General features: G+C 31.7%; 1 long non-coding RNA gene across 1 annotated transcript; it reads right to left on the reverse strand.

Annotated features, from left to right (window-relative positions):
* Window positions 1–1,380: 1,380 nt before the first annotated feature.
* On the reverse strand, window positions 1,381–9,460 carry LOC141457966 (uncharacterized). Its single transcript, XR_012460681.1, has 5 exons — window positions 9,038–9,460; window positions 3,633–3,811; window positions 3,092–3,327; window positions 2,521–2,755; window positions 1,381–1,698 (listed from the first exon to the last, which is right to left on the reverse strand). It is a non-coding gene; the product is annotated as an uncharacterized lncRNA (long non-coding RNA).
* Window positions 9,461–12,587: the final 3,127 nt, after the last annotated feature.

The following is a 12,587-nucleotide window of genomic DNA, read 5'->3' on the forward strand; positions in this document are numbered from 1 at the left end:
GAATTTTGAATAAGAGATATGGCTGTTTTCGGTCTTGACGCTGATCACAGTTAAGGAGTTCCACCACGTGAGTAAGTCTCCTCCTCTAAAACTACAAAAATGGTCGGCAGAGTTTGAGGGTGTGCGTGTGAAAGATTTAAATTCAGTAAAAATGGTGGGCAGAGTCATGAGAGTGGGCATGTGAAATAAATAAATAAAAATAGTCGCAGAGTCATGAGAGTGTGCATGTGAAAAATTAAAATTCAGTAAAAACGGTCGTCAGAGTCGTGAGAGTGTGCTTATAGAAGAAATAAGTAAAAATGGTCGGCATAGTCATAAGAGTGTGCAAGTAGAAGATTAAAAATAAGTAAAAATAGTCGCAGAGTCATAAGAGTGTGCAAGTAGAAGATTAAAGTTCAGTAAAAATGGTCGGCAGAGTCTTGAGAGTGTGCGTGTGAAAGACTAAACATCAGTAAAAATGGTGGGCAGAGTCATGAGAGTGGGCATGTGAACTAAATAAGTAAAAATGTTGCAAGAGTCATGAGAGTGTGCATTTGAAAGAAATGAGTAAAAATGGTCGGCAGAGTCGTCATGAGAGTGTGCATGAGAAAGATTAAAATCAAGTAAAAATGGTCGTCAGAGTAGTGAGAGTGTGCTTGTAGAAGAAATAAGTAAAAATGGTCGGCAGAGTCGTGAGAGTGTGCATGTGAAAGTAATAAGTAAAAAATGGTCGGCAGAGTCATGAGAGTGTGCATGAACAGCAACGCTTGCCATCTAGTGGGAGTGGCATTTGCTGTTGTCATGGTGATCTGGGAGTGGCATTGTACTGTGGTCGTTGTCATGGAGATACGACGCGCCGCCATCTTGCCTCCAGAGGGTATATAAGAAAGTTCGCGGCGCGGGCCGGGCCGGGTGGGGCGAACATTTGCCTTCTGACCGTCGAAGCGACAACATCTCCATAACCATTACACTACATTATGATCTATTTTGGGAGAGAAGTGACAGATGTCTAACTAGATAAGATATAGTTTGGAGCGACGAGCGATATACCCCCCTGCATCACTCAAGTCGTACTGAAGAGAATTTGTTAATGTATACGTATATATAGAGGACTAGTAGTGCTACCTGGTGGCAAATTTTGGAACTAATTCTTTGTTTACCTGTCAAGTGACAGCTGCAATTTGTTTACATACAGACAGCAGTGCTATCTATTGGCAAATCTTGGAACTAGATTTTTACTTCTCCGTTAAGTGGCGCTCTCTAACGGATTTTTTTGGAACTAATTTTCATTTTTACGTTTTTCTTCCTAATTTCTTTAATTTTTTGTTGTTTTTCCTTGTTTTAAACATTTTTTAGCACTTTTTTTTTGCATTTTACTAAATAATATATGTATTTATGTCCTATAATAGAATGTTAATGTATATATAACATAGGTATGCCAATAAAAAGACTTTTTTAAACTAATTAATGGTTTTTCTTTATTCTGCACCTAAATAATACATTTTTACAGCAGTACAAAATTCGAGTAATTATTTAGATTGTGATATTAACAGCATGCACATTACATATTACAACTAAATAATACATTTTTTAGTAATTGTTTTATAGCATTAGTTGTTTGTATATTCATATTGGATGTTTTCTCAACGTCAGTTTCATTTTATCTTGATTTGATGGACAGTTACGCAGGAAGTGCTCCCAGTACTGGCTGTTTTCAATCTGTAAATCATCATTATTTAATGAAATAGTGTTTATAAAAGCAAATCTTGAATAGAAAAGCGTTCTATTCAATGGTATACAATTTAAAGTCAACGTTTCTAAAGTTACATTTTTATCCTACAGGAATTCAAAGAATAAATTTGAAAAATCGAAATAAAAAATAAGTTTAAATCTTTTAAACGAATCAGTCTTTTAGAATAAACTGTTAGCATTATAGAATATTGTGATAGTAAATTATTTAAACTTCAATTACTTTTATGTTGCAATTTACACTTCTAGTCAAGTTACCAACAAAATAAACAACTTTTAATTTCATTTCCATGAGAAAAGTTTCAATTTTGTCCAAAGTCATTTGGACTTTAATAATAAAAGCTGCAGAGATGTTTGTGACAAACTATTGATGAAGTATTATTTATAAATAGATGTGACTGACTGTATTTAACTAAAGCTTTTGATCAGTACATTAAAAGAAATTTTTAAAGAACCTAAATCTGTTGGTTCAATGGAAATAAAATACACATATTTCCAAAAAATACGCAAAACGATGATCATTAAGATTAATTTCATGGAAAAATTAGCGCCACATTTATAATCTTCTAATATTATCATTCTAATTTCTAATTCTCTTATCTTCTAACTTTTTCATGAAAATGAATTGAAAAATGTTTAGCTCCAATAGTTAAAAATAGGGCGATTTGATTGAAAAAATATCCAGAATTCACATGCATGTTAGAAGTGGAGTTTAGATTTAATCAAATTAAAACCTACTTCCAACAAAAATTAAACTATCTTTTTCAGATTCAATGTGAAAAAATTACTTACCTGATAAATATTTTGTAATATAGTTAGATAAGAAATGATAGGTAAGAAAACCCGAAGAACAGTTCCACAGGCAGAATGGTAGGTAGATATCCTTGACTTCTTTATATAACGAAATAGAATGGATGAAAATCGAAATGCTGCTGCATGAAATGAATAGAGGTAATCATTTCAGATGAAAGATGAGTGTTACTGTGCTCAACCTGGTCCAGCGTTGGAAGGCCCTTGGATGAAAGCACTGGAAAATGGAAATAAAATTACATCAATAATTATTATTTAATTCACACTTAGTATAAGATTATGGAAATGGGAGTATTTTTCTGTTAAACTAAATCACTTATCCGCAGTTCCAGACCGTAACCTAAATAAACCACTGCATAAAACTGCATATTCAGTTTTATTGAAGATAATGTACTCTTTGTATAAGATGATTAACTTTTTTCAAGATTATAAAATGAATGGCTAATTTGCATTAGTACAAAAAGCTAATAAGAAGAAAAAGGAAAACTATTGGAAAAACCTTCACTAATCACGAGTAATTTTCTGATCGATATATTTAGTAGAATAATAATACCTATAAAAACAGTCCCAAACAGGGAGAGTGGTAAGTAGATTTCCTTGACTTCTTTATTCTCCAATATAGACTTGATAAGTATCATCTAATATTATCGGTGTGCTGCTGGATGTAAAGGAATTATTTCCAGATGAATGCTGAGCATTACTAGGCTGCAAATAGTCCAAATGTTGAAAAGCACTAGGAATAGATAGAACGCTCCTGACTGCAGTTAGAACTGTATCCATTTCAGCAGGCTATTAAACCACAAAATATAATGAAACTATAGTTCTTACTTTTGGGTACTTTAAACTTTAATATACTATAAAATAAATTTTCATTAACGAAGTTTATGCTTTGTGCAATAAGACAAGATATTTTGGGATTCGCAATTTATAATAACCACATGTAAAATATTTTAGGTACAATCACTAAAACAAATTACAAAAAGTTATCTTCACTATAATCCCTTTTATATTTTGAAGAGTTTGTAATGAAAGAAAGTATTATTTTTAAAACATGCTTACATATATTGAATATTGAATTGGTAATTGAATATTACCTGAATGTAAAATGATTGGCTGATTTTGTTTATCGTAGTACACTATTTGTTGTAACCCTCACAGGTTACAAGACTTTTATACATTCCAGACGATGATTATTCGGTTTTTAAACAAGCTAGTTGGTTACCTCTACTTTATGCTCCCAACTCACACACACTCGCTGACAGAGCAAGGTTTCCTAGTATTACAAGATATCACATAGTGTATGATATTTAAAAAATTAATACATTTTTTTTGAAAAGTGAAATAAAATTAATTAATGAAACCTAGTATATATTTAAGTCTTGGGTATTTCTGTTACATAGATAATGTTTAGAAATGTATTTTACATGAGGGGGCACGCCTTTTGCAAGCAGAAAACACTGAATGATATCAAACTCAATTGTACTGGAGATAATTATAAAAATCATTATTATAAAACAATGATAAACATGTAATTAAATACACTTCACAAATAATGCGTAAATAGTAAAATCTTGAAGAAACGTTTAACATTAAAGAACAAGCAACGTGCTTAAATAATAACGTGTTTTATTTAATTTTCCCTATACTGGAGAATTTGCTCAGCTGACTGTGTGTTTGGTACAGAATGTCTTCAAATAGTATGTCCAAGTTATATTTAATTTTGATCGCTATTAATTTTTATACGAATAACTTTGTGTTTGTACATTTCAATGTTTTGTAGGATATCTATACTTCTTCCATGTGTTACAGCATCATTTGTTGATACTGTCCAGTTGGTTGATAAGGTGATTAGCTTAAGTTAGAGTCCCGTTTTAATGTATTTTTACCTGCGAATGTGTTCTTTGTATCTGTGTCAAATTTTTTCCCGCTTTGGGCAATATATAGATATCACATTCTGGACAGATTAATTTCTAAACACCGTTGTTGTAATGAGAGTTTCTGTTTTGGTAAGTGCAAGTGTTAGACATCTTAATGGGTTTGTATAAACTTTAATTTTCGTTTATTTTTATTTAAAGTGAACAGTGTGCAATCTGTATGTTGATAAACCATTATTGAAGAGTTATTTCCTTTCAAGTTTATTCTTTTTGTGTACCATGCTGGGTAATAGAGAAATAAATTGTTAATAGCATTTTTATTAGTTGTTTATTGCACTCTTTGTGTTCCAGAGTTTTATATTTAACATTTTTGGAATCCCTTGAGGGGAAAGCAGGAAAATGAGTGCACACTTTTTAATATCAACAAAGAAAGATCTCAATGGAGAAGGCTGTTCACAAGGTCAGCAAATGAAATTGAAAAATTGTATAACAAAAAAGACGATGAACGTTTGCAATTGGAATTGAAGAAATTAGAGAATAAAGCTAATGAGTTTTTTTACATCAGATAATAAGGTAAACAAAATTTTATTTGCTGAAAGTGAAATTACTGATACTGAACAGATGACTGTGGAATAAGACTGTAGAAGTTTATCAAAATGGATTTGTAAGTTTAAAAAATATAATTGAAAAAGAATAGCTAAGAAAGAATGATTCAGATTAAAAATCAGATCAATTGGCTGGAAGTGTTTTTAGCTCTACGAATAAATAAAAAAAAGGCGTTTTTTTTATCGAAATTAGAGTTGAATAAATTTAGTGCAGATATAAAAGAGTGGATTGGTTTTTGGGCGCAATACAAGCTACCCACGAAGAACAAAGAATTCGATGGAAAAAGATAAGAAACAAGCCATTATTTACTCCTCCATCATGTAATTAAAGAAAACTGTGCAACCCAAGTCTGACCTGTTCATCCCATCTAATGGGTTACCTATCTTTAAATAAGTGCATAGGGAAGGGTTTAAATTTTGTTTCTCAGATTCTATCTATTTTGTTGCGTTTTAGATTAAATAAAATTGGTAAAATTTCTGACATAAAACGTGCTTTTTTACAGATTTCATTGCAATAAAAACAACATAGAGTACTTGCGATTTCTATGGAAAAGTGAAGAGAAAAAATGAAATGCTACAGACATTGTAGGGTGGTGTTTGGCGTTGCATGGAGTCGCCGGTAACGGAACAGAACTACTTCACAGCATCTACGCCGACAACTGCGTCAAAAGTATTAATACTAAGGAATCTACTTATCCCCGATATTGTGAGTATAATGGATGAGGGAATGCTTAAATCGAGAGGTTGGGCACGATCTTAAAAATAAGTGCAGGTAAACCAAGTGTGTTACAAATGTTTTATCAATGATTTGGGGGAAACAAGAAGCGACGACACCCTTTCTATTAACTTAACATAAATATAGAAACTAAAAAACAACTTTATATTTTACAAAATATTTGATCCTATAAGTTTTACTTGCCTAGTTACACTAATTTCTAAATTGGTGTTACAGAAGCTGGAATTTATGGAAAATAAAATTAAGTTGGGCTCCAGTTACCAACTGGAGTAGCTAATCGAATTAAAAGGTGGTTGAGGGTTGCATCATATCTCAGATATTCAAATACAATACCTCGATGGCTTAGAAATCACGAATCTGTTGAGGACAGTATTAATATATTCGCAGATGCAAGTAAATCTGGTTATGCAGCTGCAGTTTATTTAAGAAGCGTTTCTAATAATAATGAAGTTAATATAAATTTGGTACAAGCGAAAACTAGAGATGATCCCTTAATGCACCCCAGAGATCAAAAGATTCCTGAGGAGAAAAAGATGTCTAAAAGGAGTTGAACCATCAAAGTTCCTCAACATTTTTTAAATTCATTGTTGGGCAATCTTATGTGTAGATTTATTTTGACTTAGACCAGTTTTACTTTACTTATTAATTTCATGTTTCATTGTTAAATTCGATATCAGTTTTCAAGTATTTTGATTGTGTTCGTATTAATGTTTATAATTCTCCAAACGTTAAGGTGGGAAGATGTTAGAAATCTTAATGGGATTGTATAAACTCTAATTTTCATTTAAAGTGAAAGGTAGTATGTTGATAACCATAACTGAAGAGTTGTTACCTTAAAGTTCTATTTGTGTACCACAAATGTGTGAATAGAGAAATAAATTATTAAAAACTTTTTTATTAGTTGTTTATTGCACTCCGAGGGTCCAGAGATTTATATTTTAAAGGAAGTATCCTGTTGATCCTAACCGCGGTTTTGAGGCCTACCTTTTTTAAAGATTACGATGGATGGTTTATTAGTTTTGGCAATGTTAGTTTTTACTTAGTTTAGTTTTAACGATGTTGGTATTGTGACCGATATTTGTGAATATTATTCGAATGGTGTCCAGTTCTCGCTTATAGTCGTTAAGTGCAAGAGGTATACTTAACAATCAGTTTGCCAGGTATTAGAGGGCGGCTAGTTTATATTAAGCAGGATGGAGGGAACTGCTGTGTATAATAGTGTTAATGAACATGGGCTTTCTTTCGATTGAACATTGCGTATTTTAATTTGTTGTCTTTTCGAGTAAGTAGGATGGCCCTGGAGGATTTTGCTATTCTTGAGTTTTCTTGTGTTACAGATCATTAACATTTTAATGTTAATAACACAATACCTCCCTCTCGCAGCCAGCAAGTGTAGGCTGAGAGGCAAACATAGTTAAAATCGAATTCGCTACACCAAACTGATGAACCCTTAATAATGGTGGTTCAATGTAATGTGTTACGTAAGACATATGTTACATAAGTTCATGTAATTGTTATTTAAAATGAATTTCTTTTCGAAGAATATGATTTCAATCACAACTTGGTAAATTTTTCTAAAAAATAAAGAACTGCACTTGAAATTGCCTTGAATACACTTAATTTAGAACTAAACTATATTTTTCTAGGTGTTATTGCCATCATATAATGCCACTTCTCTCTTCTGGCTTGCCTTTCCTTGCTCTTGAAAACTATAATTTTCTATGTTTTTTAAAAAATTAACGACGACTATGTTCCAATTATCGTAGTAGACAGATAGGTGTCATTTTTTAATAGATCATTTTTTTGAAAAGAATACCTGTTCGATGGCAATAACGCCAAGTGTGCATATCCTAAAGCTTTAATCGTAGTACCCTCAACCATCCTGAAGGGAATAAAAAATATCATCAAAAGGCCCCTGTTCAACAACATAATATAGGCTCAATTTCTCTGGAGGACATCCCGTAGGAACATCTTATTTAGGCTTTATTTTGTTAGCATTATTATGATTAATATCATTATTTGATAACCTTAATAAAGAGACGAATAACTTCTTGTATTGTAAAATTATCTTTAAAGGGTGAATGTTTATACAAAAATTTCTCGTTAAGTAAAAAGCACTTTATTATAACTCTCAATATTTTTACACATAAATAAAAAAAAAATTGTAAACTGTTTAAGATTCTTAAAAGTAGTATTTTGTTTTTCTTTTTAACGTGGATACCCTTCAAATTAACATCTTAACTTAGAATTTACCCAACTAAACTAATTTATTTAGAACACCCCAGGTCCCGCCGTATAACTTTTGCCGGCCCTTTCCAAACAAGAGTTCGAAGAGGAAGATGTTTAAGTACAATTGGTAGATTACAAGTAGAGGTAGCTGGCTTTCAAGCTCAACTTGTCTAGGATACATCCAAAAGTTAACCTTCTATATCCCATTAAGTATTATCACTAAAACTTCGCTGTTTATACCAGTAATACAGCTAACTATTCCCTACAATTCGGTAAAGAATTCATTGAAATCCAAGCATTTCGATCAGAGATATAAACTTTTAAATTTGAACCAATTTGAAAACTACAATACTTTAACCTTCTATATCCCAATAACTATTATTACAAAACTATTGTAATTAATAACAGTTATACAGCTAACTATTTTCTAAAATTCGATAAAGAAAATCATTGAAATCCGATTAATACGAAAAGAGATCGACGAGTGAAATTTGAATAAGTTTGAAAACTTAATCGAAAACATCCAAAATTTAACCTTCTATATCTCGTTACCTATCAGCACTAAAATATCGCAATTAATACCAGCGATATAGCTATCTTTTCTTTATAATTCGATAAAGAATTCATTAAATTGTAAACACTACGATCAGAGATATAAACGTTTAAAATTTGAACGAATTTGAAAATATCCAAAATTTCTCATTCCATAATTCATTAGGTATTACCACTAATACATTGAAATTAATACCAGGGTTAGTGATAACATTTACCTTAAATAAGTAAGGAATTATTGAAATATATTAACAATACGAATTATTGAAATGTGAATGAATTTGAAAGCCATAATCATTCAACCTTCTATATCTCATTAACCAATGATACTTAAACATTGGGATTTATACCAGTTATATATTTAACTTTTCTCTACAATTCGGTCAAGAGCTCATTGAGTTCTATGCGATACGAAGAGAGATACAATCGTTTGAAATTTGAACGAATTTTAAAACCACCAATATTCAACCTTGTTAATTCAAAAATGTGTAATGAATACTTACGGTAAAACCCATTTTGATCGGAACGTGGAGCGTAACGTGACAGAATCAAATCGTAAAATAACGTTTGGTTTTCCCCAATTTTTTATATTTTTGAGATAATTTGTTGACGTTCATATCGATTGATGCAAATTTTTCGGGTTTATTCTAACTTTTGCATGATCTAAAAACCTTTCTTATTAAATAAGAGAAAATTAAATATAGTAATAAATAAAAGAATATATGGACCGTTTATTTTGAAAGTGATGTAAGTCCATTTTCTTTTATTTCGAGAAAATTAAAGGTTAACATATCTGTTAATTATAAACTTTAGACAAATTATATAAAGTGTGGCAATGTTTCTACTGTTTTATCAATATGTAATTTGGTTATATAAATTTGTTTTAGGCGTATTTTACTAAACTGATGTATACTTACGGGCTGCCAATGGACTTACACCACTTTCAAAATTAGCCAATTGTAAAAATCGTTTGATTTCAATTTTGAATAATCAAATAATTTTCAATTAATAATATACTAATAAATAATAATAATATAATAATATTTCATGTTAATAAATAATAATATACTTCATATTAATCCAATTTTGTTTACAAATAATAATGACACGACATAAAATAGAAGTAATATTTTTAATTTTAGACGCTAATTACATTGTTAAAATTACAAGATATTGACAGTGTTTAATATAAAACAAATGTAAAATAACAGGCTACTGATCGGCAACCATCTGCTAAGCCGCCTACCTCTGTCAATTGGACTTGCAATTTCATTTACCGACCAATTTTAAATTCTACAAAACATGGGAATTTTTTAAGAAATTAAACACGGACCAGTTATACATAAAAAATTAACGTAAAATTAAGCATGAATTACGTGATATCTCATTTTTTTTTCAAAAAAGGACTTACACCACTTTCAAAATAAACGGTCCATATATGTGTTTGTCATAATTGGTATAACAGCATACAAAACATGGTTTTACAAATGGTATACAAATTTTCGGGGATGATTTTGACAAACTGCCTAGACGCAGCTAAACGACTAGTGATGATGGGGATCTTAAATAGTTGTAGGCATCACAAACCATTGTAACTGTCTACAGTTACAAGGGCTGCAAATGCTAAAATTTGGTACTGGCTCTGTCAGCCTGCTCATAAGAGCAGTTTACCGGGGGGCACTACGAGGAGGTAGAGCTCAGATTTCTGCCCCCCCCCCCCAAAAAAAATAAACCATTCTTGCCTAACCATATTCCAGCCAGTTTTGACCCTGAATAGTGCAGAGTTGCAGATGCCAACATTGTGACATACACTTCCTGCGAAGGATCAGGGTGAAAACCAGCGATTAAAAAATACGATTAACCGAGGTTAACCTCGAAATTACAGAGGGGATTTTGGCATGAATGGCGGAATAAGGGATAAGTCGCGTTTGGGAATTTAAAGGAAGGGAGGACATCAACAACCAAGAATACAACAAACAACTCAGAAGACTAAACAACAAAAGAATAAAACAACCCCTATAAAATTTTAAAATATGTACATACATAATAAAAGTAGATATTAGAAAAAATTATTTTTCTTACTTACAGTAAGAAAACAGGAGACTTACAGGAAGTGACAAATCATAGAAATGAGAAACGATTATCCCTACATAACACGCAGTTAGAGAGCAATTTTTTGCTAACAGGGATGTAAATCGGCAGCCTTGAATTTGGGCATTAAAAATCTTAAAGCTATCTTTACGTAGAACAAGATATGAACTTTCACAATAAATGCAAGTAATACAGAAACCATACGAATAAAAAGATTATATAAACTCAAATTCCAAACCTAATCACATTATTAAATTATGCACACGGATATTTTCAATTACATTTTACTCTTACCACCAAACTGGATCAATTAGTTCTGGACTTCGGATTCAAAATCTTCCACTTCCTTTTTTTTTTTTACTTCTAAAAATCTTAAAGACCCTGTAATGAGGTGACTCAGGCTCCACGTAAAAAGATAAAATAAAAATGGAATCATGTTTTCGAATTAATGGTTTGAAAAGTGTACTGTCTCTGTTAGCCTACTCCCGGGAGTAGTTGCCCGGGGAGCACCTCGAGGAGGTAGAGATCAGTTTTCGCTCCCCAAAGAACGCCTTTCTACCCACATCCGCATTCTACATGGTCTATTAAGCAGACACAGGGTTACATATGTAGAACTCCAAACAATGGAGTTTGGGGAAAATTGAAGGCCAAGGGAATAGGGTAAATAAATGATTTACGGAAATACAGGGAGATCTGTCTGCGTAGACCAAAAACTAGAATGACGTAAACCTAGATTTCTAGGTTATGTGTAGGATAGGGCAATTAGGGGAAAAGGGGGATAATCAGAAAGGCGTTCGGAAAAGAAGGGTTTTTGGACTAGTGGGAAATTGGCCTTACAAAAAGATACAGACTGGAAGAAAAAGAAGTCTGCAAAACAAACAAAGAAAACAAAATTCAAGAAACAACTGGAAGACCATTAACAACAAAAACATCAGCCTGAAATTAAACAAATAAACGTAGAAAAGACAAATTAAAAATACTTAATCGTGTAATGTGGAAATTCGGAGCGAGTGTTTTTTTGTCACGAAGTGTTGTGCAGAATGTGTATATGAAATAAATCTAAAAAATATTTTATTAGTCTGTACAATTGATTCACAGTTGGCCTTAAAAAGCCGAAGAAAAAGATTAATAGTTACCACTAAAATGTTTTAAAAAATTATAATTCCAAGTATTCATTTAAGTGATTAGAGTACATGCAATTAGTGAAATGATTGAATTTCATGCATTATTATCATGCTGTTAATTACACCATATTAATAGAATATGAAAATGTAAAATAAGTGGAATTATAATTATTATTGAAACGCAAGAATATTAAAGAAGTATGCAAAAGTAAGTGAATCAATTATTAATAATAAAACCTCTCAAGATTTCCGACTGACGGCGAAACGATAATTGCAGAAACAATCAGACTCCTGAGAACTACCTGTTGCTAGGGATTTCCATGCTCTCTAACAAATCAGGTCATATCCTGAAGGATAAAAAAATAATATCCCGTCACAGAATGGCAGGGGCATACTTTCTTACTATTTACATAAGGCCTAAACTAATGACTAAATCCAAACTGCCCAACATACAACTAAGCTAACTTATAAACTAAGTAATTAAATACTAAATATGAAACGATCCATTGTGACTGCCATATTATGGTTTCTTCTGATATGGCAAGGGCATACAGCCCAACTTTTGACAATGCTAACATATAAACTAAGCTACCTTATAAACTAAATACTAAATACTTAAGTACTAAATAATGAAGCGCCCCATTGAAACTCCAAAAATGTTGTTCCTTTTGATATAGCAGGGGCACACTGCCCAACTTACAACTAAGCTACCTTATAAACTAAATACTTACATATATACTTAATACTAAATACTTAAATACTAAATACTAAAGCGATCCATTGAGATTCCTAAGGTGTGGTTTTTTTCTGATATTGCAGGTGCATACTGTTCTTCTAA

The sequence above is a fragment of the Rhodnius prolixus genome, unplaced genomic scaffold, assembly GCF_049639745.1.
Source record: "Rhodnius prolixus isolate KJV_2025 unplaced genomic scaffold, Rpr scaffold_5, whole genome shotgun sequence".
In the NCBI taxonomy this organism is placed as follows: Eukaryota; Metazoa; Arthropoda; class Insecta; order Hemiptera; family Reduviidae; genus Rhodnius; species Rhodnius prolixus.